This window comes from Balaenoptera acutorostrata, chromosome 7 (assembly GCF_949987535.1).
Source record: "Balaenoptera acutorostrata chromosome 7, mBalAcu1.1, whole genome shotgun sequence".
Classification (NCBI taxonomy): domain Eukaryota; kingdom Metazoa; phylum Chordata; class Mammalia; order Artiodactyla; family Balaenopteridae; genus Balaenoptera; species Balaenoptera acutorostrata.
The window spans coordinates 102586340-102611564 of NC_080070.1; the positions used below are offsets into that span (position 1 = coordinate 102586340).

Genomic DNA, 25225 nt, shown 5'->3' on the forward strand with positions numbered 1-25225 from the left:
TATTTGTTTTTCTCTTTCTGACTTATTTCACTCTGTATGACATAGATAGGTCCATCCACCTCACTACAAATAACTCAATTTCGTTTCTTTTTATGGCTGAGTAATATTCCATTGTATATATGTGCTACATCTTCTTTATCCATTCATCTGTTGATGGACACTTAGGTTGCTTCCATGTCCTGGCTGTTGTAAATAGAGCTGCAATGAATATTGTGGTACATGACTCTTTTTGAATTATGGTTTTCTCAGGGCATATGCCCAGTAGTGGGATTGCTGGGTCAGATGGTAGTTCTATTTTTAGTTTTTTAAGGAACCTCCACATTGTTCTTCATAGTGGCTGTATTAATTTACATTCCCACCTACGGTGCAAGAGGGTTCCCTTTTCTCCACACCCTCTCCAGTATTTATTGTTTGTAGATTTTTTGATGATGGCCATTCTGACTGGTGTGAGGTGATACCTCACTGTAGTTTTGATTTGCATTTCTCTAATGATTAGTGATGTTGAGCATCCTTTCATGTGTTTGTAGGCAACCTGCATATCTTCTTTGGAGAAATGTCTATTTAGGTCTTCTGCCCATTTTTGGATTGGGTTGAAAAAGCCCTTTTTTAAAAAAAATTTTTTTAGTTTATTTTTGGCTGCGTTGGGTCTTTGTTGCTGCACGTGGACTTTCTCTAGTTGTGGTGAGCGGGGGCTACTCTTCATTGAGGTGCTTGGGCTTCTCATTGCTGTGGCTTCTCTTCTTGTGGAGCATGGGCTCTAGGCGTGCGGGCTTCAGTAGTTGCAGCATATGGGCTCATTAGTTGCGGCATGCGGGCCCTAGAGCATGCAGGCTTCAGTAGTTGTGGCCCACAGGCTTGGTAGTTGTGGCTTGCGGGCTGTAGAGTGCAGGCTCAGTAGCTGTGGTGCACGGGCTTAGGTGCTCCACAGCATGTGGGATCTTCCCAGACCAGGGATTGAACCCTTGTCCCCTGCATTGGCAGGTGGATTCTTAACCACTATGCCACCCGGGAAGTCCATATGAAAAAGCCCTTATGATTGTCTCATCAGCAGTGAATTTGGTAATTGCTAACAGGTCCAGTAACTAATATTCACATAGGTCTTTATTGTTTCTAAATGCTTTCCATATGCATTATCTCATTTAGTCCTCCCAACCACTCTGTGAGGTCGTACTATTATTATTCTCATTTCACAAGCCAGAAAGCTGAGGCTCAGAGAGATTAAGTAGCTTGCACAAGATCACGTGACTACTGAGTGTTAGATACGGGCTTGATTTCAGATCTTCGGATATTAAATCGAGTACTCTTTCCATTATGACATATGTACCAATCATCCATTGGTTGTCTTTCAGCCCCACACCTGTCCCACTACACTTCATCCTACTGGGGCTAGGAGTTTGCAAACAGTATTTCCACGCTCCTTGACCAACTGTCTCTCCATTTGGTTTTGCTTATTGGAGGTCCTGGTGGGCAATACCAAAGCATGATAAAGACAGAAGATTATTTCTTCTGGTTCAAAATGAGGCAGTTGATGGCAGTTACTGTAGTAGCAGTAGGGCTGCTATGATTCTGGACTGCAGCAGGCCAGAAAGGCCCAGCACTTTTTTATTGGTTCCAACCCTGTTAGAGACAATACCTCTTGAGCAGAACCAGAATCAACTGTAAGCATCTCCAACCCACTTGCAGCAGCTAGAGCGGGTTCATGGGCTCCAGCCCAGGCATGTTAGCTGCTTCTGATCTAGGTATCACCTCTTCTTCCTTTTTGCTCCTCCAACACCCCTCCCTCTCTTTTTGGAGCTCCAGCCTTTCCAACACATTCCCTTGTTTAAAATACCTAAAGTGGCGTCCATATTCCCCTGTACTTTGCCTTATACAAATATACCTGCTAAGTGGCAACCCTTCGGGAGAAGGATGTAAAGCAGAAGACATGATCCCCACCCTGCAGAAATCTATAATCTCTCTGGGTAACAGAACATTTAAACCAAGAGTAAACAGGACAAAATATACATATTCAAGGGCTCACATAAATGGCATGCAGACCACTGGTGTGATGGGAAAGCACCTGGGTACTTCGTCACAAACTTGATTTGCTGGGGTAAGGAGTGGGGTGTGTACTTGAGTACTTCCTTCAGCATGCAGTCAGCTCTGCTCTCAGCCAGTCCAGAAGCAGCCCCACGTCCAGCCCACCCTTCTGGTCTTCTGAATCACTTCCCCTTTTCTGGACTTCCTGCCCCGAAGCCATCTCTGGTGCCAAGTGGTCTGCCCCATTCTTGTTCAGTTTCCTGTTCATTAACTTCTGGCTCATTACCACATTAGCATCCCTGAAGTCCACATCTGCATCATCATACAGAAGAAACTTTTTGTCTATCGCAAACAAGGGCCACAATCACTACCCATATATAATTTGGGACAGAACGAGCCATTACAACAGAGGTTGAGAGGGAGAAAAGTGATTAGGTGATTGCTAAACACTCACATTTTTCATCCCTTTTTTTTTTAACATCTTTATTGGAGTATAATTGCTTTATAATGGTGTGTTAGTTTCTGCTGTATAACAAAGTGAATCAGCTATACATATACATCTATCCCCGTATCTCCTCCCTCTTGTGTCTCCCTCCCACCCTCCCTATCCCACCCCTCTAGGTCTTAGATCTACTAATTTTGCTTTTCTCTCCCCAAACATTGAAGAATTCTACATCATTTGGGACTGAGATGTGTTTTTTTTTCAATTGAAATATAGTTAATTTACAATGTTGTGTTATTTTCAAGTATACAGCAAAGTGATTCGGTTATATATATATATTTTCAGATTCTTTTCCATTATAGGTAATTATAAAATACTGAGTATAGTTCCCAGTGCTATACTATATATAGCATATATATATATATATATATATATATATATATATATATATATATATGTAGGTCCTTGTTGTTTACCTATTTTATATATAGTAGTGTGTATAGGTTGATCCCAAACTCCTAATTTGGGATTGAGTTTTGTTTATTTTTAAAACAGCAACTACTCTCTGCTGAGGGCTTACTCTGAACCTGGTACTTCTTTCCTAAACTGTGGGATGTTTTCCCACTTTGCAGATGAGGAAAGTAAGGCCCATAGCGGTTAAGTTGCTTCTCCATTTTACTTGATACTGACACAGCCAGGACTCACGGTGTCTGATTAGATCGTCTGACTTCTGAGTCTGTGCACTTGAAAACAACCCTAAACTGCCCATTTCCATGGATGGAGAACAGCACGTGACAACCACCCAAGTGCCACTGTGGTCGCGTCCTGCGCCAGGGGACAGCATCACGGGACAGAGCCTCTTCAGGGCACTGAGGAGAGGCTCACGGGAGGGGATCTGGAGCAGCTTAGCTCTTCTCTTTTTGTGTCCTGGGATTCTGCACAACACTCTGTTTGAACAGGGCTCCACTGAACCCGCTGAAGGAAAGCATGGAGCTAGTATAGGCTTCCTAGAGGTGGTTTGCAAAAAGCAACAGTTACTTCTGTTTCACAGGGTTATTGGTGGAAATCAGCAGTTCTGCCTGATAGTCTTTGACACACTTCAAGGTCTTAGAGAGGATGGAAAAAACAAGATGACTACTCAGGGAACCATGGGTTTTCAAGCAACTGGCATCCTTTTATCCCTGTAACCAATGGATAAGGCTGGGCCTCTGTAAAATCTTAGAGCTGGGCAAGTTTCTCTCTTGTACCTTCCAGTTACGTACCTTTTCTTACACAGGTGCTAACCTTTCTCTCTCCTTCCAGGTATTCAGTATCCTGATATCTTTCCCAAGAAAGAGCTAAAACGTGGAACCACTGAAGTATTACACACAGATGAGACCTCGGAGGTTTCATTTTGGCAGGGATCAAAGCTTAAAGTCCCCAGCTTACGGGAGCGTATACAGGTGACTCAGGACACTAATCCTGTGTCTGATATGTGACTGAAGCAGTACAGCTCAATAAATATAGCGGCAAATTAAGGAAACCAAACTCTAGCAGGAGAAGTTTAGGTATTAGCCAGTAGGCTGGGAAATGCTTTTAAGCGAGAGGGGGATTATGGGAGATTCCCAGCATCCGGAAATCACTCCATCAATGCAGCATCCAGCGCAGGCCTGGGAGGTGATGAAGATTTTTTATTGCATTGATAGGAAACACAGTGACTTCAATGTTTGTACCACAAATCACAGAAACAGCAATTGGGAGACCATTAGGAACACTGTTCTGATTCTTATGGTGGTTTTACAGCTAGCAAATTAAATGAATTACTGAAAAAAAAAAACACTAAAAAGTAAATAATGATAATCCCTCTCCCCAAGTAATCTGTTTCCCTCTACCATTAGAGAAACTGCTGTGACTTTGGCACAATTCTTAATGTTATTTATATCTCAAGCAATGCGTTATTTTAATCCAAAAGAGAACACTAGGCAAAAAAAAATCACATTTCTTTGAGGACAAGGGTCTTTACTTAAAATATATGTGGCTGGGCCAGTGAAGGGCCTCCTCTGTGTCTCTGCCAGGCATTAGTCACAAGCCAAATGCCCAATCAGTTTTTGTAAACTTATGATTCGCTTTCATCCCAACAAAGCCCATGTTTGTCACTAGGATACTTGCTTCTTCGGCTACTGGCTAAAGGATCAGTGACATACTTCAAAGATTTGGGGAACAGTTTCTATTCTTTGCGAAGAACATTTGTTCTCTCAAAAACAAATGCTAGATTTGTTCATGTGCTCCAAATAAATGAGAGGAACATTTCTTTTGATTGTTTTCCAGCTCCACCTCCGCGTTTAACAATGGAAAGCCACAATACCCTCTCCTCTTGCGAGCAGAATTTGTGAGTGAGCCGAGCACTAAACCGTGACATTGTGGAACCTTGGGAAATCAGAGTGTGACATAAAAATGAGGTGGAATTTCTTCAGCTAATGACATTATCTGACAAAGGGCTGGAACTTTAAACTTTCATAAGACTGCATTCATTAATTCATTCACTGAGCAAATTAAGCACCTACTACATGCCAGGCAGTATTCTTGGTGCTGGGGTATATTAATGAACCCAACAGACAAAAGTTTTTGCTCTCACGGACCTTATGTTCTAGTGAAGGGAGACAGATAATAACAAAATAAACAGTAAATTATATAGTTTATAAGGTAAGTACTATGGAGGAAAAAATAAAACTAGAGAGGGAGATAGGGGTTCCCAGGTATGTGTGTGTGTGTGTGCATGTGTGTATGCGTGTGTGTACATGTGTACATGTGCATGTGTGCATGTGTGTGTGTGTGCATACACACAGGTACACTTGCTTACCACAGGATCAGGAAATGGCTCTCCAGAAAGTGATATTTAAGCAAAGACCTGAAGGAGAGGGAGCAAGCTATGGGCACATATGCAGGAAGAGTGTTCTAGACAGAGGGAACTACTGTGCAAAGGCCCTGAGGTGGCCTTTGTTCAAGGCTGGCTTGTTGAAGCAACAGCAAAAGGGCCAATGTACGGACAGCAGAGTCGGGGGAGAGGAATAAAAGTGAAGTCAGGGTAAGAGTTTGGGCTTTGCACAAACTTAATTAGGATAAAAAAAACTAAGTATTCTCTAGAATGAAATATTTGACAATGAGATAATTTTAAAAACTAAATACAAATTTAAATAAAATGCAGGTTGTAAAGCCATACTTTATTACTTTTTTAAAAATCTTTTTCATTTTTGATTGAAGTGTAGTTGATTTTCAATGTTGTGTTAGTTTCAGGTGTACAAAGTGATTCAGTTATACATATATATATTCTTTTTCAGATTCCTTTCCCTTATAGGTTATTACAAAATACTGAGTATAGTTCCCTGTGCTATACAGTAGGTCCTTGATGATTATCTATTTTATACACAGTGGTGTGTATATGTTAATCCCAAACTCGCCAAACTTTATTACTAATGGTCATATTTAGACAAAAAAGTATGTATTTATCATGATCATTCTCTAAAAGGCACCACTGAAATAACTATAATCTAAGTGGGTGGGAGATTTATGAGTAGATAGTTTTACTGTGTGTTGATTTCAGAATTTGTGGGGCAGGGCTCTTCTGGCCAAAAAGGATAAACCGTCTGCCTGGAATTTTACTACTTGAATCTAATGATAAGATTTAATTGTTCCTTCTTCTATATCTTCAAGCTATTTTCCAGGTCCTTCTATTAAAACACAAACACTGGGTTAGGATGGGAAGGGGGCAGGGAAAAGAGTGGGAAATCACATCTAAAGCACTGGCCAGGTCATTTCGGAGAAGCGGTAGAACTAGGTGCTTTCAAAATCCTGTGTGGATAAGACACGGCTTGGGTTCCTGTGGAAGAGCTCTGGGAGGGAAGAGGCTGGATGGGGAGTGGTGACAAGGTACAAAGAACAAGTGTTAATTATGACTATTTTTATTCATGTGGACAAATGTCAGCTGTGAGCAAACCACACTGACACTAAAATTCCAAGAACTTCTTTTTCAGATAGAATCAGCCTCACAAGAGATAAGAATGGCCAAAACTACTGTAATACTACCTTGAAGCAGGCAAGCATCCCTAACCATATTATATTGTTTGGCCTAGAATTTTTTTCTTTCTGTAGCACCCACTTATTCTACACAACATGCATGAACATGGGAGGGATATTTAGCACCGCAGGTGCAGTGTAACAACCTTGACAGCCTTTAGATTTATTATTTGATGGAATGGGCAGGAGGGTAATAGCTTTGACTTCCCTATGAGGCCTTATTTGTCATGAACACACAGCAGTGACCAGAACTCCCAAGGCCAAGGGCGTCCCTTATTAACTAATCAAGCATTCTGGTGGGCACCTCTCTTGCCCAAGCAGAGGTGTGGTGGTGAAGCACACAGGCACTGGAATTAGACTCACTTGGTTTTTGAACCCCTGTTCTACCATTTACTAGCTGTGTGTCCATGGGCAATGTATTTAACCCTGTACCTCAGTTTTTTTCATCTATAAAATGAGGATAATAACATGTGAGGATAACATGAGATAAAACATGTAAAGTGCTTAGAACATGTCTAGCACTGAATAAGCTTCCTAAATGGTGACTATTATTAATAGTAGGACATAATGGTTTTTAGAATAGGTATCACTGGGAATATTCAATTCCACTATTAAGTTATTACTGTCTGCATACAAATTTAATCCTTCCCAAAACTTCTGTTGGCTTTTTTATGAGCATGAACAGAAAGAAAAGAAAGAAAAGAAAGAAAGAAAGAAAAGAAAGAAAGAAAGAAAGAAAGAAAGAAAGAAAGAAAGAAAAGAAAGAAAGAAAGAAAAGAAAGAAAGAAAGAAAAGAAAGAAAGAAAGAAAGAAAGAAGAAAGAAAGAAGGAAAGAAAGAAAAGGAAGGGAGGGAAGGAAGGAGGGAGGAAGGAATAAAGAAAGGAAGTTGATATACAAAATACTGCTTAGGGCATATTTTGATTATTCTCAGTTGTTACTGTAACACTGTTAATTTTACCTTATTAAATATTGAGGCAGTGCCATCACCATTGGGAAGACATTAAAATATATTATATGAAATTAAACTAACTTGTCTTTATGGAATACAGCCAGAGAGGCTCCCAGATGTTATTTTTACAGTAAACAGCTATTTTCCATAAAGGCCCTCATGTCATACATATATGCCAACAAAACCCAGAAGCAAAGGACAGATGCAGCCCTGGGTAAGATGAGATCCTTGGAGAACATGACTTAGCTCCATGCTGTGCTAAACAAGGATCGACAGTGAAACAGGAAGGGGGCAAACGAACGCCCCAGAGAAGAACGGCAAGAGTCTCCCCTGGTTGAGGCACACAGGCCAGGAGGAAATAGAAGTTAATATAAAGGGACCAGGCAAAATTTGCATCAGATCTGGCTTTACAACCTAGAATTTCTTCATTTGCTTTTCTAATTTATTAGAACTAGGGAAGAATTGGTACCAGGCACCTGGGAGGTTATTAGCAACAAAAGGACGGGACCAGTTGAGCTACAGAAGGAAACAAGCAGTGTGCCCCTGCGGCATGAACACATGGACGCTTACTAGCCCATCCCATGTCTCTGGGATAAATGAAAGGAGTACCAAGTCAGATCTGGGATTTTTTTCTGCTTATCCTATGCACATGAGAAGTAGAAGGGAAATTAGATCATTTTTCTATTTTTTAAAAAACTACAGTTCTTTTCCATTTGATTGGAAGATCAATGGACAGCGGTATGAGTTTTGATCAAGAAATACCTAGAAGTTCAAAATGAAAAATGTATGAATATAAATTATGATTTAGGCATTTAAAATTATGATTTGGGGCATTAATTATGCCAGAATGTGTCCAAAAGTACACATGAATTCCCTCTGCAGCCAATGCATCACTTTCTGAGATGTGTGATTCATCTTAGCATATGCCCCAGGGTTAAACTGTCTTTCATCTAGAAATCTGAAAGAATTATTAAAATGGAAACGTTTCATGGAAATACCACCTCAGTCATTTGGCATGTATCTAACTGGTCACCCTTTCCAAATAGTTATCACAGGACAAAAAAAAAAAAAACAAAAAACCCACCATGAACATAACAACAGAAACAAAACAATGGAGCTCTTTTCCCTGACATTGGACTCAAATTTGTGTGCTTAGTAATAATGACAAATTGTCCCATGTTATTGCTTCAAGAACTGTTTCCAGTGACCCTGGGGAATGCTATGTACTTGCTTTCCTTCATTTTTGCCCTTGGCAAAATTTTCTTTATTCAGATCATTCTTTGAGAAAGTCCTTTCAGTCTGAGTTGTATACATTCTAGGTCGCTCGGTTAATAAGAGTTTTTGACCTTGTGGTTTCTACAGCCAGTTGTTCTCCTGAAGATGATTGATGGAGTTAATTCTCCTCACATGTGGTCCATGGGTAACCGGCCCCCTTCTTCAAGCAAAGCGTACTCATTCTGAGGACAGCCTGGGAGGACCAGGTATCACTGTTGCCAACCCAGTTCTCTGAGTTCCAGGGATAGGGCTCACCTAAGGCAGAGATGGCTCAACTAGGATTGTACTCATGGAATAATGTGACAAAAGCTCCGCTAAATTTAACCCAAACCATGAAAGGCGAGGGGCTGCCATTCTCCAGCAGCTGCTGTTCTCTGGCATCTCTACTCACCATGCCTGCAGCCTCTCTCCTTGTTTGGGGATCTTGGTTCTCATGCATCTATACAGGGAGTTTCCTAACAGCTTTCCTCATCTTCAATGTGCTTTCATTTTCCTAAAACACCGATGCCAAATTAACCTTCTCAAAACAATGGTGGGCACACCTTACTTCTCACTCGTGAACTTAACAGGTTCATAACTGAACATAAGTCAAACTCAGTACAGTATATTCACCATCAGACATATTTCAGATGCAATATAATCATGACGGGATCTTCCCTCTTCCTCTCAAAAGCAGCCCTTCTGCATTTTCTATTCCGGTCAGTAGCACCACCATCCACCCAGTCTCTAAAGCCAAAGGTCAGGACTTGCTTTCCCTCATTCTTTGTTCCTTTGCTGAGTGGCATATAGGTCCACTCAAATACACTGTAAATGGTCCCCTCTGCTAGGATCCTAGGTCAGGCTCTCTTGCTTCTTCTCATTTCTCACCTCTTACTGGTTTACAGCTTCCAGTCTCACCCATCTATTCTACATACAGTTGACAGAGTACTTGTTCTAAACTCAGATCTAATCATGTGACTCCCTTACTCAAAATCCTGAAGTGGAATCCCACAACCTACCCCAAACTCCTGGCTCCAACCCGCCTTCACGGCACCTCCAGTTCCTCCACCTTCAACCATACCACGCTCTCCAAGTGTACCCACCGCCAGGCTTCTAGTGGTATCTGCTCTCCCTGGAATGTCCCTCTCTACATCTGCCCAGAAGATGCCTACTCACGTCTCATGTTCCTTCTCAAGGATTTTCCTGATGCCACCATGCAGAGCTGTCACATTTGCCTCTGTATCACCGTATCCCTTTATATGTACATATACACACACATAAATATATATATATATGTATTATTTTTACCTTTTCGGGACTAATTACACCATATTGCAATAACTGTGCTATATACCTGTCATGTATAGTATAGCCTGCCTGTTACTCTTTGAGGGTGTCTGAAACACAGTAGCTCATGGACAAATGAATAAACGTTTATTCATTCATGAAAAAAAGGAAGAAAGGAACAAACAGCTCTCCAAAGCCACGTTCAACCACATCTTAGGTCTACCTTCTGCTTTAAATTGGTTTACTTATTTTGTCCTTTGGCGATGTAAATACCATGGTTATCTCCCATCCCCCTCAAGGCTGCCATTCCCCCACTGTAACATCTACTCTTTTCAAGTTAGTTTTTCTGAACTAGTTTTAGAACCATTCTTCCTTCAATGATCAGTTCAAGTTCAAAGTGGTCATAAACCTCTGTTAGCCTCCCAGTATGTAGTGGTCACCACTCCTCTGAACTCCCAGGCACTTTCAGCCTGTCCCACACATTTAACAGTCAGTAATGCTACTCTGTGCTTTCTTTTTACGCGTAGACCTAGTACATACATGTGTAGGTGAACGGTTGATTTATATGTATGTAACTAAAGACTGTGAGTCACAGAAGGGCCAGAGCCATATCTTATAATGCAGACTGCATTATCAGAACTTCTCATAGCTCCCTATACACAAGAAGCAATCAGTAATGTTTAATAATGAAGATGGTCATCCTACAGGCACTATATGTAGGCCCTATAGGTTAGTATCTTATTTGTATTAATGAAACCCAAATAACTCCAAAATAAACTTTGATTTATTGGTGAAATATTGGTGAGATTCTAGGCTCAAGTATGGGCAATGGTCCCATAAGTCATTCAGTGGCGATTCAACACCCTACTTGTGCAGAGCTATGTTTGACTCTCAGTTGAGGAAAATCTGTTTTATAAAAGAAAGTCTTTCAATTGTTTCCCCTTTATGCAAAGATCTTTGCATGCTCCTCCTGTATGTATTGAATCAAGGCAGCTACAATTCAGTAATAAAAATAATTTGGACAGAATCAGCAAGTCCATTATAAGACAGATATTTGAAATCTACTTCCTCACTAAACTTGGGGGTTGCTCTACAGAAGAAAAATCCTAGTGTCCAAAGGTTTGTTTTCAGGAAAATGAAAATTTTATTTCATGTATTTACCATAAAGCTGCTCTGGGTAGCCAACAACCATCAGCAACAAACGGAAAGACCCAGAGAGAAAATTCGGGGGAAAGTTCTCTCTAGGGATGACTTCTGATTTTGGTATATAACAAGTATTCATTTCAACTCAACAAATATTTACAGAGCATGAACTCAGTACCCAGGATTGTGCCAGAGGCTGTCTAAGACGTACTTATTTTTTCCTACTCCTCTAGGTAAGAAAGCTTTTTATTATTTTGCACAAGAAATCAATTTGAAGACCTTTTTTAAATATTAAAGCATATCTATAGTTGGATTCTCTATAAGAGGGAAATATTACATAATGAAGAAATATTTTACAGATACTTTGAACTTAGACTGATATATTTTTCAGCTCATTTGAATAATTTGAATATGGTAGCTGTGTCTAGTTATATTTGTCAAATTCTTTCTATTTCTCAGATTTTTTTTTTTTTTTTTTGCCCCAGGAAACAAAGCCATTTAGGAAACTGCATTAACGCCACGTTGTCTGTGCTTACTGACAAAAAAAAATAAGTACAATAGAAATTGACAGGAACCATTTTCTCTGTGCCCCTTCTCCATGTGGACTGTTCTCTGCCTTCCATCCTCTCTTTTCATAACCTGTTCCTACGGCCTTTCCCTCACCAGGCTAACAGCGTCTGTCAGCAAGGCTTTTATTCAGTACTGTTTCAAGAGCTTTGCAGAAAAATGGATTAATCATGTTCGCTGCTTCTCTTTGTTGACCCCTTCAATTCTTGTAGAATTCAAGCTAACCAGGAAAACGCATGTCTAATCACAAATGTGAACTCCCTCTTAGGCAGTTATTTTGGTGCATTTCTCTTCTAAACATACCATATAATTAGAGGTTCTCTGAAAATCAAATAAGATGAGTTTCCCCAAATATGTCTTCCACATCAAATATGTATTATAATGACTTAAACACGTATTTTGTGTACCTTGAGTTCCAAGAGAGAAGCTTATGTATGCCTGCCAAGGAAGTACTTAAATATTTTACTATTTTTCCACAAATATTCCTTGTAAGGCAGACATAACTAAGCATTTTAAACTAATAGTAAATTGGGGGTTAGATGTCATTAATCAAATAACAGAAGTCATGTATTCTATGAACCTTCCAAAGTAGACCTTTGAATGGTCTTGTCACTGCTAAGTCTAAATGGAATAAAGAATCTTCACTCAAGTCCTATTCTTGAAAATATCAGAATGTCATCCTTCACCATTAATTTCATGCCAATTATTAAATAGGATATTGGTGACGCCACTACTTCTATATATAATAGTTCCATACATGAATTCTCTAATATATAAAAATTCCTTCTTGTTCAGAATGCACTTGTTCACTTTTTTTTAGAAAATAAATTATTTTTTCTGAATAGCCTTTCCTTTGTTAAAACGCTATAGCTGGAACCTCAAGACACAGTGTTACAGTGGTAACACCATCACGCCGGCACTGCTGAATCACTTCTCTGATGCTCAAACCTTCTCTCACCATTTTAGAACATGGCTTTCTCATCATTTTTGCCATCTTGCTGAAAATTTTGGGGTCAGGAAGTTTTAAAAGTAGCGGTAGAATTCTTATGTCTCAAATAACAAGTATAAGATACTAAACAAATAAAAACTCTCAAACACAAATCTTTTTCAAACCGTCAGCCAAGCAGAACCCCATCAAGATGAGCCTTTTTGGAAACAAGCTATAAAAAAAAAAGTGGTTTAATGGGAATTCATAATACAGCAAGAAACGTCACAACCCTGAACGAAGTTGACTGGAAACAGAATTACCCTGGCCTGGTTGATGGCAATCCCTGCCTCTGGGAAGAGTGGATTTCCAAAATTGAGATGCCAAGTTCACCAAATGTCTAACGGGCAGGCCCTTTGCATAGCTCTTCCTGTATTATTCAAGTGAAAATTGCACTCCATAGGTATTTTCTGTTCTTTTTTTCTTTACAAAAACTTTGAGAACAAAAATGAAAGTCAGGGCAGGATCGCCCATAGGACAGACAGATGGTATCAAGGGTTTACGTTTAGCTGGAAGACCATTCCTTCTATAAATCTCACAGTTTTATAGAGTTCCTGCTAGATTTAACATAGAACACTTCTGCCAGAGGAGAATATTCCTGTAAAAAATCTCCTAGATCTGCGGTTTTATTTACAAAGGCGCTGGTGTGAAATATACACCCGGAAGACCCATGTGCAAATGGGCCCATGTGAGCGACACACAGCCGGTGAGACGGCCCATCCCACACACCTCAGGTGCAGCCTTAGCTTGAGGAGGCATCGCAGGAACACATTAATCAACACGTTCAAGGAATGCATTAATCAACACCGCCGAGTCGGCTGGCATGCCCCATTGTTTAACCGCGCATGCTAACAAACGCACAGCAGCAATATGAATGTGAATTTCCACCATGCTGCAAGAAACAAAACCCTTTTCAGGACTGGCCCCATGCACCATATCCCACTCGACTCGTTCAATAGAAATCATTCTCTCCTGGATGCGTGCTAGTTTATGGACTTGCTTATTGCAACAGTCAACCAGAAACAAAGACGCTTTACAGACCAGCTAAGTTTGACAAAAGCTGGAGAAATGCCTTCTGCAGATATGAAGACTTGAATCCTTCTAAGAGCTTTTTTTTTTCTTTGCCTTACAAAATGAATTGCTGTCGCGAAAGACAAAATAAAACACAACAAAGCAAAGCAAAAAAAAAAAAAAAAAAAAAAGTCCAAGCATCTGTGTCTGCACTCAGATGTGACGGCAACACACTGCATTCCCAGCAGGGGTCTGGGCCTGGCCTCCTGCTCCACACTGGGCTTCATCTTCCTCCTGGGTAGTTCCTTGGATAAAGGTCCTGCCAGGATTTGACTCCCTCCAGAAGCAGCCCTGGATGAAATGTCCAGATGCTGGGAGGAAGGGATCTGATAAAGCACCTTCACAACCTGGGCACACAAACCTACCTTTGTGTGTTCAGAGTTGTGTGGACCTGAGCATTTAAGGCTTTCCAGTACTGTTAACACTCAGAGCATCTCACTCAGTAGGTTAGGGTGAGCAAAATATTGATTTGATCATGAGAATGCTGAACGTAGAGATCATAATTCGGAATGAACAAGGGATGCCCTTTACTATGATCATTTTGAATAAACGTGCTCCCAGGGGCAGAGTTATTTCAGTGGCGGTTTTACTGCTGGGAGCCAAGGTCACAGGGCAGTGGCTCCCCTCTCTGGTGGCACAATTCCAGCCCTTCGGTGAGCCCCCCCCACATTAAAGTTCGTGTTCCCCTGATCTAGCCTTATCTTGTCACCAGCTCTAATTCTGATGACCTAGAAACCACTGAAAAGCTGCAAGCCAAAAGTGCAGCAGGGAAAACAAATCTGATCCAGTAAGTACCTGTTGTAAAGATAATCGCATCAGCCCTTTGGTGTATAAATGCTAAGTCGCTACACATTTCCCGTACTGGAGTGACTCAGGCAATGTTCTCCCCTTCTAGTTCCAAAACAGATATTTCTCCCCACTGGACCACAGTGGGAGGAGAGGGGAGGGACGCATGCAAGTTGCAGAATTCCTTCTACTGACTACCAGCACTGATTGCTACTGCCACAGGACACAATGCCACCCTTCCCATCACTCTCTCACCCACCTCCCACTATCTCCCAATAGAGGATGCTGATGTCTTTCTCCAGACGCCTTTCCACAGCTCTTCCTGAGACAACTACCAAACTGAGCAGCCCGCAGCAGTGGGAGGCAGTTAGGGCGGATTTCCAGAGCAAAATGGTTGTGTCTCATAAGAATCACGAGGACAGGGGCTTCCCTGGTGGCGCAGTGGTTGAGAATCTGCCTGCTAATGCAGGGGACACGGGTTCACGCCCTGGTCTGGGAAGATCCCACATGCCACGGAGCAACTGGGCCCGTGAGCCACAACTACTGAGCCTGCGCGTCTGGAGCCTGTGCCCCGCAACGGGAGGGGCCGCGATAGTGAAAGGCCCGCGCACCGCGATGAAGAGCGGTCCCCGCACCGCGATGAAGAGTGGCCCCCGCTTGCCGCAACTAGAGAAAGTCCTCGCACGAACCGAAGACCCAACGCAGCCAAAAATAAATAAATAAATAAATAAATAAAGTAGCTATAAAAAAAAAAAAAAAAAAAAAAAAAGAATCACGAGGACAGGATGCAAGGGGCAGAAGGGACTTGGTCCATAGAGGCACCTCAATCATGGATGCCGTGATGACTCAGAGATAAAGATCGGGAAGTGTATTATAACTCAACCTCCCTACAGAAACACTGTCCATGGGATTTCATATGCTTCCATCTGACTCCAGGTCACAGGGTGTTAATCAGATTCCATACAGAAATGGAAAACTGAGCAGTACCCCGGGATGGAAGGAAAGAACCTACATCCCCTCTCATTCGGCTTCCAGGAATGCTGCTCTTCGGTAGTGAGCTGTCATTCCACGAAGAAGTTTGCCGGGACCACAGGGGAGGGACTGTCCAAGCTCAGTAATGTTTCAGGAGATGCTGTCACTGAGTGGAAAGCTGGAGCTTGCCCTCATCATAGGTCAGGGGAAGACGGAGGAAGTTAATAAGTATCAGAAAAGATTGTTCCGGTTTTCTAGTTGATTCTATACCCCAATTTTAACTGGTATAAAACCCTTTGCTTAGATTTACGTCCCTGTCTTGGTTTTTGGAAGTTCTGGGCTTCCCAGGGTAATTGCTTTTATTTATTTTTTCAGGGTAATTGCTTTTATTGATGAGCTTTTCACCTCTAGTTTCGTAGGCAAGTATTCCTTTTGTGGATGATGTTTGTCTCCTAGGTTTGTCTGGTGTCGAGTAAACATGAAATGAAACTTACCAGCCTTAAAATGATCCTGTAGGACAAAATTTTGATAGATCTCTATACTGTCAAATAGTATCCAAAACAGTAGTGCCAGCTGGACTACTGTTTAAATATTGATTCACATTTACAGATCAACTTGATCATAAGAGAAAGTCCTTTTACTGTTATCAGTTTTACTATTATCTACTCAGAATAGAACTACCAGTCTCTTAAGACATCTGCATCATTTTAAAAAGTTAGTACCACGAGTCCAAGGGAAAGAACAACTTTGAAATCATCAACCAAAAACAATCATTAAATAACTCCAATAACCTGCCAGATTTTCCCTCTTCTACAGCTTGCCCAATGGGAACATGCTTTAAGGTACAGCACGAGCATGATGCTTCTTCAGACCCATCATGGTTACAACCAGGACCCAACTTACACAAACGTAGCCAGAGCAGAAAACCGGTATTCAGAGTGATACTGGGGGTGCCCCCTGCAACTCTGGTTGCTTATAACAATTCCACCATTAACTGTCCCTACATTTCAGCTCAAGGTTTTCAAGTCAGGTAGAAGGCAGATTTTCCTTGGAGAGAACTTACACATTGGTGCTGCTGATGAATGCGAACACAGTTTTTACATGCAACCGGACATGGGGAGGGGTAGCACTTTCCAGACAGAGGGATGTGGGGTGTGGTGAGGCTTCACAAACCTTGGCCCTGGCTGCCCACATCTTTCGGATACCACAGCCCACTAGTGAACGTGGAAAAGCCTACTGAAAACTCTAAGTAGTTTCCAAAACACTTTCTATTCTAATGTTAGAGGCCGAATTCTTGAATAGCCTGAGGACGTTCTGAATACAAGTGTGCTTTAGAGTTTCAGGAAGTTCCAGGGAGTCTTTGTGAGGCAAGGGAAAGACACAGGAAGGCAGTCAGTGTTCAGTTTCCACCAGATGAAATCCTCCATGAAGATAAAATGAGATATTTTTGTGGCTCTACTAGAGCCTAACGACTAAAAGTTCACTGTAGTCATTTGACAAAAGAGCAGCCCAGAAGATCACTGAGAAAATGTACCGAGAAAGGCAGAATTGAACTTTTTCACTTGTTGCCCTAGAAGACAGAGATTTGAAGTCAAATAACTCTCTCATGCAGTGAATGGATGAGAAAATAATGCAACCAGCCAGGAAAACTCCCTGAGGCATCACCTTATGAAGCCCCACTGCCGCCACCTTACAAGGGCACCATGCCCACCTTCCCAGCGGCCCCTCTGCTTGCCTTGTCTTTGTGTATATTCCCCCTTTCACTAGAAACTACCATTTACAAATAAGCTCCTGGTCTTTCGGTCTTCCTACCTCTCCCGAGTATCACACAATATGCTATCTACAGAAGAACTTGCCAGCACTTACTGCTGGTGCTGGTGTTTTATTGGTAGGCCACTTTACTTACCACTGAGACCGGAAGACAAGAGTACAGCCATTTTGGAAAAGGACCAGGGAAAGGCGTTGAGCAAAATAGGTCTTGGAAGCTAAAGAACAAAGGTCCTGGGGGCCTGAGTCCCAGAGACAAAAACCAGGCTGGCAGCAATAAAAGATGAACTTTATCTCTGTTACACTCACAAGTATACCTAGTTGCCACAAGACTCAACTATAAACTTTATCCTTATCTGTTCTGGTACTTTCTTGCAGAAAATTCTGCCGCACTCCTTTCCCCTCAAAGAAGTACTCCCTATTCCTGCCGGCCACCACTGAGCCACCTGCTGCCGATCAAGAAGTTTGACAATTTCTATAAATTATCAGTGATCATGAGATAAGCCCTCTCTATTGTTATAAAAGCAACTTGCCCCTTCTACTCAGGGAGCTGGCACTTTTTTCTGCCTTCTTCCTTGTGCACAAACTCTCTCTTTTAATAAAAAGCTTTGCTTGCCTAAGACTCTTGTGGAAGCGGTACTCACTTCTATGGTATTGCTGTCCAAGGATGTGGAAAGTGTGTGCTAACACCACTGTTACTACTAATTCTTAGTTCCTAACAACTGTGGTTCAGTGTAGGTAAACTTTCCCGTCCCTGCTAGAATGGAGGGGTCTCTCACATTGCCTCACCTTGCAGGTGTATTTATTTTATGAAATATGGACACTTGTTGGAGGATGTATGTCTAGGTATATCAAAACTTTATCAGTCATTTTACATTGACGAGGGAGCTTTCAATTAAAAGAGCCATTCATACAAAATTCAGGCTCTTTCGGTATTGGTCAAAATTATCTAACTCAGCAATATTGCTAGTCTTTAATCATTTTCACTTTGAGAACTCTCCAAGCAGAACAAAACGTGTGTTATTTGATTCACAAAGCAGCCTCCTTAGTTTCCAGGCTACAGATCTGGGGATTTCTGGCGGGATTTTGAAACATCACAAAAACTAGTTAGTCATATACACTTAGTTTCAGTACAACATAACGGAAGCAAATTCAACAGAGGCATGAAAAATACAAAACGACATATGGATGGATCAATTTCAGACTTCTCAAGGACAAGGGACAACATCTTGCAAGATTTTACTACCTCAAAATCTTGCATACAATCTTCTTTTCTTAATTAAATTCCATGGGAGTTTACTTGTTAAATAAAACCTATGAGATAGAGAGCTAACTGCTGAACAATCACGCTTTCATAAATTCCTTAAGGAAGCTATTATTGGGTGAGATACAGTTCTCTGAACTGTGTTCCAGATCGCCAAATAAGATATTTTTCACCAAGTTCAATGGCCTTTGAGAAGGCATCATTGGCCTGGCAGAGTCTGTTCTAGAGCTGATAATTCAAATGATATAAATCGGACTAGGGTGGGAAAGAGATTTACAAAGCAGAAAGCATGTATCAGAGTAACACTGAAACTTTCCAAACAGACTTTTGTATTACTTGGACTTCATGGTGAGACACGAAAAATCATGGACGAATAATATGTTCTCAGGAGATTTTTGACAGATGATTGAATCAAAAAGAAAACTTTCTTACAAATAATTCCTTATCGTTTTAAATCTTTAATTCCATCAGAAACCTATTGTTTACTAGCAATGCTTTTATTCTGCTGTCTATTTTCTGAACTTTGTACGATTCATGATTTAGAAAAACAAAAATCTTATTACTATGAAAGGATGTGAAGAGCTGGTTTTCTTCCCTGTGTATTTGATCCATCCTCTCTGACATGCAGTATGATTCATGTTTCTGCAACCATTATCCCTACCCGCTATCTTTCATCATACTTTCTGGATGGACAGTATTAAACATGGTGATACTATTACATAAACACATCATTTTATGGTATAATTCCCTTCTTGAACCAATTACTAATTTAAACCTTTTAAGAAGATAAGCTCCTACCTTTGAAGAAGATCTTCTTATCTGAAGAGATTGTTCTTCCTTTGACTTCTTTAAACCAAAAGTCTTGGCATTGCTCTGTGGGTTGAAGAGAGGGGAGAATGTTAAGACATTCGTCGTCAATCACAGCAGATTGTCCATACATTAACTCCAACTGACTCCCTGATGGGAAACTCAATTACAGGGGGAGCCCTGCGAGGAAAGACAAATTGTGAATAGATTTGCCAAAACACATCTCTGCTGGTTTCAATCAAAAGTGACAGCAGAGAAGTGACTAAAACTCTGGTGACCATCCCATTAATGGATCCCAATCAAGAGTCACGCCTGGTGCGTTTTTTCAGTTTATGGCAATAGAGGGTTTTTGGGTAATGCATGTGTATAGCGTGGCTAAAATACTTCCATATTGTGTGACTATTATTATTACTATTGAAGTATTTTATTTACTAGAGCAGGAAATCTTCTCTGTTTGAAAGGCCCCAAGTTTTCAATGAGGGTCACAAAGAAATGATGGGTGCAGCCTAGAGCAGAGAAGACCCACCTGGGCTGTGACAAAGGGCCAGCTATGGACAATCCAGAGCTTGACCATCTCCGAGTCTCCTCTCCTCAGCCTGAATGTTTCCTTTGCAAATATTCCAGCTGAGAATTAGCCAGCAAAGGACAGCACAGACCGGGAGGCAAACAATCACAGCTGAGTACATTAGGTCTCTCTCTCTTTTTTTTTTTTTTTTTTTTGAGACAACCAATTCAGGGACACCCATGGTTTTCTAAAAGAGGATTTGTGGCTTTTGGGACTTTGGGCTTTTGGAAACAGAAGTCATACTATCAACCTCTGAAAAACCTTTCAGAGAAGAGAAACAAGTGTCAATTCAGGAATTCCTGGCTGCACTCAAATATGAAGACAACTATGAATTGCAAAATGATTCTATTACTAAAATAAAAAGATGTGTCATCATTTCAGATGCTTTAGTTTAGGCATGTGTTATAAAATATCTTCTGTTTTCAGTTGCGAAAAGCTTTATCTTAATTACATGTAAAACCACTCCATCGATTTTCATTGGATCTGCTGCAATGATATTTTATCAGGACAAAATGTTCATGTTGCAGAGGTTAGTGATTCTCCCATGGAATTAAAACCAATTTTAGGGTAAATGAGGTTTTCTTTCCTTGTCATTTAGTTCCCACTTACAAAATCTCTACAGGTGTGTAGGAAAGAGTCTACAAGGATTTGCAGCTATGTCTACAATAAAAGCAATTCAACCAAATATATTGAACATTTCATATGTATCTGTCAATAGACTGGATAAATACAGATAAGAAAACAGGAATTAAATAAGACATGTTTCCTACATAAGGGATCTCAGACCATGCACTGATGGGAAAACCAGAAGTACCACCAACCACCATACAATGCAGTATTTATAGAGCATACTATGAAACTACAAAAGAACAATTGATTCTACAAGGCGGCATCAAGGAAGGCGTTCCACAGGACACAATGCTTGAGTTAAACCTTACAGGTGGGTAGAAAGGGCATTCTGAGTAGAGGGAAGGGCAGGAACAAAGGAACGGCAATGACCAAGTGGGTGGTATGTCCCCACTAGCAGAGCAATGGAGCTACAGGCACAGTGATGGTGGGAGGCCGGGGATATGGCCAAGAGGGGAGGCTACTGAGGTCATACGCTACCAGAGTACAAAGGGCCTTGAGCACCAACCAACTGACAAGTCTGACCTTGAACTTGAGAACAATGCAGGCCTACTGAGGGTATTAGGCAAGAGGAAAGAACAGTTGTCAGTATTGTAGCTGTCCAAGAGAATAGAGATTGGAAAGGGAGGCTGCTTTGGGGATGTTTCAGTCACCAACATACAAGATTCTTGGCTTCTAGGGGTAACCCCTGGCTCTTCCCAAAGCCCACCCCCAAGATGAACCAGGAAACACAGACAGAACACTGATGTAGGGATAAGAACATTGATTTGGCCATGACATGTGATGCTACTGCAAAAATAATCATCTTCTAATTTTATTAATGGAATGATTTTGTGACTTTTCATTATCCTAATATATGAGTACACCTTTAGAGGTGGAACTTGATCAGGTCAGCATGTGGATGGGGTCTCATTTCTCTCCCCTCCACCTAGCCATCTCTCCATCTTTCTGCATCTCTCTCCCCCAGGGCAGCTCGGCTTGCTTCGGGCCCTGCCTGGGACCTGAGGCAGGTGGGGTAGTCCAATGACAGGCCTGACACTAAGGAAACCTGTCCTCCTGAATCCTTTCTCTCTGTTATGGGATGTGGGCCTTGATTAGTCTTCCTCTCCACATTGCAGTGTTAATGTCTGATACTGGTTTGGGCTTAAGGGAATCAGCCCTGCTTAATGGAGGGTGTTGCTTCCAGGTCATTACTCACCTAGGGGAAAGGAGCCTGTTGCCTCTTCTAGCCTAGAGTAACAGAGCTCTGCACTGGGACTGAAGACCAAGGCCTCAGCCTCTAATGCCTTTGTATTTCGTCTCGCTTTGTCAATGTCCTCACTACAAGCATCTCCTTTGGGTACCACAGAGGTAGAGCAGAAGGTAAGCATTATTGGGTCCACTGGCCAAAATACACCACAGTCCTTTATCTCCAAATAATCTTGGTAAGACAGTTACGCTACTCAAAAGGTAGCCTGTTCCTACCTTCTTAAAGGCTCTGCTAAAACAAATTTCTGTGTATGGTAAAATCAACAGAAACTTAGAGAGTGCTTGAGTTTGCCGAACTAAGCCCTTTAAAGGCATCTTCACCCCACCTATTTGGTACCCTCCGTGTGTCTGAAACACCGACACCACATTGCTAGGGAGCTGTTGCTGAAAATCTATATCACAGCTGACTGGAGGCTACTGCTAAATATTGGGGAGTGAGTCCAGTAAAGACACAGGTCAATAAAATTAATTTTACTGTAATTTTTACCTGGAAGAGCTAAGAGAACTAACATGTAATAGGCTACACTATGTCCCAGACACGCAGGTGATGCACCAATTCTATAAGCATCGTTATTGCTTTGACACAGAGGCAGAAACTGAAGCACAGAGAGGTGAAGTTAATGACCCTCGACACACAACTGGCAAGTCATACGTCTGCAACACAAGACCACTTCTGTCTGAATCCCAAACTCGTGCTTTTTCTACTTCCTCCTGCGGCTTCTGAGAGAGGACAGGATAAACTTGGATCGGGGATGCCACTGAGATGCAGTTGGAGGGGAGCAGGAAATTCTCAGAAAGAGCGGTCAGACTGAGAGGAAGACACTGAAGAGGCCAGAAATGAAAGGGTCAAGAGGGGGAAGGGGTGGCCCACGGTGTCAAAACCTACAGGAAGGAGCCAAATGGGGAGAATTCAGCAGCTGGTAGTGGGAAGTCCCCGCAGCCCTGAGCTGGTACTACCCCCCCACCCCCGGGACTATGCTTTCCTGCTTTCAGCGACACCTGCTGCACTAGCATTTCTATGCCCCTCTGGCAAGTATGCTTTTTACTAATAATGTCTCACAAAGGGGTAGGTATGAAAATACTACTGGGTATGGCATGGAAGATGTTTTGAACATGGATTTTAAAGAGGAGGCAAAGGAATGTGGTTCTTTTGATAAGTTTGAATCGTTTTCAGAATAGTTCAATTCAGGGCAAAACACCCTAAAAAGAACACTTATTACGTAATTTTGCATAGGTATGGTTTCCCATACGCATCATGTGGGAAAATGATTTCATCCTTGCTTATGTGTATTATTGAAAGGGCACTGCCTCATTTTTAACCTCCCTGTGATGATGTAAACCCTCAAGCCTTTGCAAAGACCACCAAAAGACTATGTACTAATTATTACCATGTCAGCAATTATGCCAAACATTTCTAGGGAATGAATGTTTGTTTGCTACATTCATTACTCTTGCTTTGACAACTGTGTCAATGGGCTTTCATCACTCTGAAACATTTAGGTCGATGGCATAGGATAATACATCATTGCAAAGGATTATTTTTCCAATAACAAAGTAACATTAATTTTTTAAACCAAAGTACAACCAACTTATCCTATTAAATAAACCCAGTCCTAAGTCAAAAGGTCAAGGTGAGATCTGATGTAATTTAAAAGTCGCCTTCAGAAAAGATGAATAACATCTAGGTGAAAAACCTAACAAACCCAAAGGCCATGGTACACACAGTAAAACAATTACAATAAAAACAATTCAATGGTGCATAAGTATATTAAAAATTTTCTACAATTCAAGAAACTGAATACTTGCCTTAGCCGCTCATAGAAAAATAACATAATAAACTTCCTAAGAGCTCCAAAATAAATCGAACTATTGATTGGCATTAATTTTCGGCAGGATTTGTTTGTTTGTTTATTTTCAAATGAGAATCCACAACATTCAATACAACCAAACATCTATTTTGCAAACCCTGTTAGGAAAAAGTATCAGCGAGCAAAAACACTCAAAATCTCATTTAGCTTATACTCTTTGGCATAATTGTGAGGACATTAAAAATGCTTACTCTTTAGTTGCTGTGACGTTGATTTCTAAAAACTGGCCTTAGTGATGATAATCTACCCTTTGGGGTAGACTACATCAAAATATCAAGCATCTGACTCCTCAAGCCAATTCTGTTTTCAACTGTGACAATTATTTCCTGTTTATACTCTTAAAAAATAAATATAGTTGATAAACACTTTTCTGAACACCAATTCTGAAAACCTTACACGTAACGATATATTTATACACCTGCACTGTTATGTATTTATGTCGCATGCAAAAGTGTTTTGCGCTTTTATCATGAGGAAATGATAGTAATTTACCAAGTTATTTTTAATCTTTGGTCTTAACAAAACTTCTGTAGTAAATCATGGACTAACTCCCAAACTCTTCTTTTTTTTTTCTTAACTTCCTGCCTTTGACATGATCCTTGGACTGAATCTGGGGCTCATTCAGACTTATTAACTGGAGAGAAAAGGATAAACAAACAACCCTATTAAAACTGGCATTTATCTTTGGTTTCTCTGGGGTATGCCTGTCATCCAGCAGCCTAATTCAGCTTGGCACGGCAAAAAGCCAAAATCATCTTGAAAGCCGGTTCTCCCCGTTTCAGCAGCCTATGAAACAAAATACCTTCCAAAAAGCAGAGAGTATGGTCTGAAATAAAGCAGGTTCTCCAGCTAGTACCTCAACGAGATGGCGCCCAGAGGGGCCCACCTCTACCACAACCTGGCTGGCGGGGGTTCTGGGGACACGGAGTCCTGACTTCTAATCCCAAGTTTAGCGTCAAGTTCAGCCTACTCTTGCAAGACCAATCAACTTGTTGGGACTTGGGACCAGCTCCATGACCTCTTAAATGTCAGAGTGGCGCAAGGCAGGGATCCATCCTGATAGGAAACTTGCAGGTGAACCAATGTGCATCCTGCCTTGCCATTCGGAGAAATGAAACCACTGGTCCCTTGATAAATCAAATTCAACAGATTGAAGACGGACCATCCCCAGAAGCTTTTGAGTGTTTCAAGTGACGTCATCTGCTACCTTGTAAACTGGTGCAAACGACCAACAGTGGGCAAATTACACTGATGCTGGATAAATGCCATCTTACCGTCTGTCAGTGCACTGGCCATCATGCTGTCACATACATTATTGGAACATTTCATGGTACCTCGGACATGGCACATTTCATGGTTTTAGAGAAGGAATAACTAGAAGTGGAAACCTAGCGATCCAGTGGGAGTACTGCTAGCTGTTCACCAAAGAGCCATTGTCCCTTCTGTCATGTTGAGGGGCTGTGAGGGAGAAGCTCCTGTCCGGGGTCTATATTTCCAGCTCCCCTTGTATCTGGGCAAGACCTTGAGACGTAAGAGAGCTAACATGTATC

General features: G+C 41.3%; 1 protein-coding gene across 18 annotated transcripts in view; it reads right to left on the reverse strand.

Annotated features, from left to right (window-relative positions):
* Window positions 1-25225, reverse strand: part of NRCAM (neuronal cell adhesion molecule) — a 322710-nt gene that overhangs the window by 143253 nt on the left and 154232 nt on the right. For all 18 annotated transcript variants that reach the window (XM_057550380.1, XM_057550377.1, XM_057550376.1 and 15 more), the window contains exon 3: window positions 19359-19433. The gene's annotated coding sequence lies outside the window, so the exon portion shown is untranslated. The remainder of the gene's footprint in view (window positions 1-19358; window positions 19434-25225) is intronic.